Here is a 2,578-nt window from a genome sequence, read left to right as displayed (position 1 = left end):
TCTGGGAGCAATCTTTTTTTTTTTTTTTTAAGAAAGACTTTTTTTTTTTTTTTTTTTTTTTTAAGAGAGAGAGAGAGAGAATTTTTAGCTTTCGGCGGACACAACATCTTTGTTGGTATGTGGTGCTGAGGATCGAACCCGGGCCACACGCATGCCAGGCGAGCGCGCTACCGCTTGAGCCACATCCCCAGCCCTAGGGAGCAATCTTAATACCCATCAACAGAAGAAAGGAGAAAGAGATCCTTATGCGGCCACCTCTGGCTGTCTGAACTCTCCCTGTTTTGAAATTTGTTATGGTAGAGACTTGTAAAATTTTTACTAATAGAAAATCCAACAGTGAATCTGCACATGCTCACCAACCTGACCCTGGAGAGAGGACACTGCAATCCAGCTCAGCCTCCTCTTCAGAGGATGGGGTCGCGTCTCATGCTCATGGTCTCTAAGCTTATTTGGGACATAATTGCTCTCTTCCCTCCTTGTTTAAAGAAATTGTTTTTAATAAAGTGGAAAAGCCTGAGGAGAAACTAGGTAATCCTGAGAGACTTCAGAAAGGCCCATATGTTCGAAGAAAATGGGCAGGTGACCAAGTTCATCCTGAAGGCTAGACGTAAGCTTGGCTTACATGAAAGACGTAAGCCACATCCTCATCCACTCTAGGCAAGAGGACTTCTGTGTGGGAGAAAGCAGAGCTCATTCAGTGCCCCAGAATGAAGTAATCAGTGATTTCAATGCTTTAGAACTTTTGTGATGGTGGAGATATCCTATATGTGCTATCTAATATGGTAGCCTTTGGCCTCTGTTGTTCTTGAGCACTTAAAATGTATCAAAAGCACTGAACAATGAAGAGAAGATTAGCATGGCCCCTATGCAAGGTGACACAAAAATTCATGAAGCATTCCAAATGAAAAAAAAATTTAATGTATGTAGGGTAACCAGGAACTGAATTTTTTTAAATACAAAGTTACTTTTTTTTTCTTAGTTGTAGGAAGATACAATACCTTTATACTATTTATTTATATGTGGTATTGAGGATCGAACCCAGTGCCTTACGTGTGCTAGGTTAGTGCTCTACCGCAGAGCCCCAACCCCAGTCCAAGAACTGAATTTTTAACATCAATTTTTTTTGTGTGTTGGGGATTGAACCCAGGGGTGCTTCTTTTATTTATTTATTTAATTTATTTTAAGACAGGACCTAGCTCAGTTCCTGAGATTCTCATTAAGTTACTGAGGCTGGTCTCAGACATATAATCCTCCTGCTTCAACCTCCCGAGTCACTGGGATGACAGGTGTGTACCGTCACCCATGCTATGTTTAAATTTAAATGACCTGTGGGCTGGGTGGCTGAGTGGCAGAGCACTTGCCCAGCATGTGGGAGTCCCTGATCTCAACCCTCAGCACTTCAAATAAATAAATAAATAGAAATAGACTTTTGTGTGGGCTGGGGATGTGGCTCAGCGGTAGAGCGCTCGCCTGGCGTGCGTGCGGCCCGGGTTCAATCCTCAGCACCACATACCAACAAAGATGTTGTGTCCGCCGAAAACTAAAAAATAAATATTAAAAAATTCTCTCTCTCTTTAAAAAAAAATAGACTTTTGTGACTGTGTTGGACTGTACAACATTATATTATGCACAGATCATCGGGATTTATTATTAGTTTTAAAGAATTTTAATGATATTTGTGGGAAGTTAGTTGGGATTTTTGGATGAACCGGGAACTTTTTTTTTTTTTTACAGTTTTTTTTTTTTTTGTTTGTTTGTTTATTGTGCTGGAGATTGAACCCCAGGCCTTGTGCATGTGAGGCAAACACTCTACCAACTGAGATATATCCCCAGCTCAAACTGGAAGCCTTTTTGTTTATTAAAACTCTGCAATAGGAGGCTGGGCGCAGTGCTGTACACCTGTAATCCCAGTGGCTCAGGAGGCTGAGGCAGGAGGATCAAGAGTTCAAAGCCAGCCTCAGAAAAGCCAGGTACTAAACAACTCAATGAAACCCTGTCTCTAAATAAAACACAAAAAGATAGGGCTGGATGTGGCTCAGTGATTAAGTGCCCCTGAGTTCAATCCTTGGTACTAAAAAAAAAAAAAAAATATGTAGTATGAGTTTTCACTACATACAAATGTGCTATCAGGAACAGATTATATTCTAATAGTAAAGGGTGACTCTATATTCATATAATGGAACACTATACAGCAGAGAAAAAATTAATTAGAATGCCACACAAGCATCATGTGACTGAAACAGAAAGTATTCAAAGACATGAATTTTGTTACTAAGACGTAGTGGTCACCTTCAAGGGAAAGGAGACGCAAGATTATTGGGGATACATGATGTCTTCTCTTTTTCTCCTGATTCTCCAACTCTTCCACATGCTCTGTGAAGATGAAATGAATGGGCCAGTGCAGAGAGGTGGCACCTCTCCTCAGAAGCCTTCTCTGGGCCCCTCCCCATCTGGCAGGGCTGAGGGCCTCTTCAGTGTTGGCCTCTGTGATGCCCTGGTCACTCTGGCCCGATGCTGCCTTCCTCCCCTTCCCAGCAGAGTTCTTCCAGGATCTGTGTCTGTGATTCATCGACCTATT

General features: G+C 41.8%; 1 non-coding gene across 1 annotated transcript; it reads left to right on the top strand.

Annotated features, from left to right (window-relative positions):
• The first annotated feature begins 801 nt into the window (after positions 1–801).
• LOC144377470 (U6 spliceosomal RNA) lies at positions 802–907 on the top strand. The gene has a single exon (XR_013438469.1). It is a non-coding gene; the product is annotated as a U6 spliceosomal RNA (small nuclear RNA).
• Positions 908–2,578: the final 1,671 nt, after the last annotated feature.

This window comes from Ictidomys tridecemlineatus, chromosome 4, assembly GCF_052094955.1.
Source record: "Ictidomys tridecemlineatus isolate mIctTri1 chromosome 4, mIctTri1.hap1, whole genome shotgun sequence".
In the NCBI taxonomy this organism is placed as follows: Eukaryota; Metazoa; Chordata; class Mammalia; order Rodentia; family Sciuridae; genus Ictidomys; species Ictidomys tridecemlineatus.
Note: the sequence above shows the minus strand (reverse complement) of the source record. Positions and strands in the feature narration are given on the sequence as shown.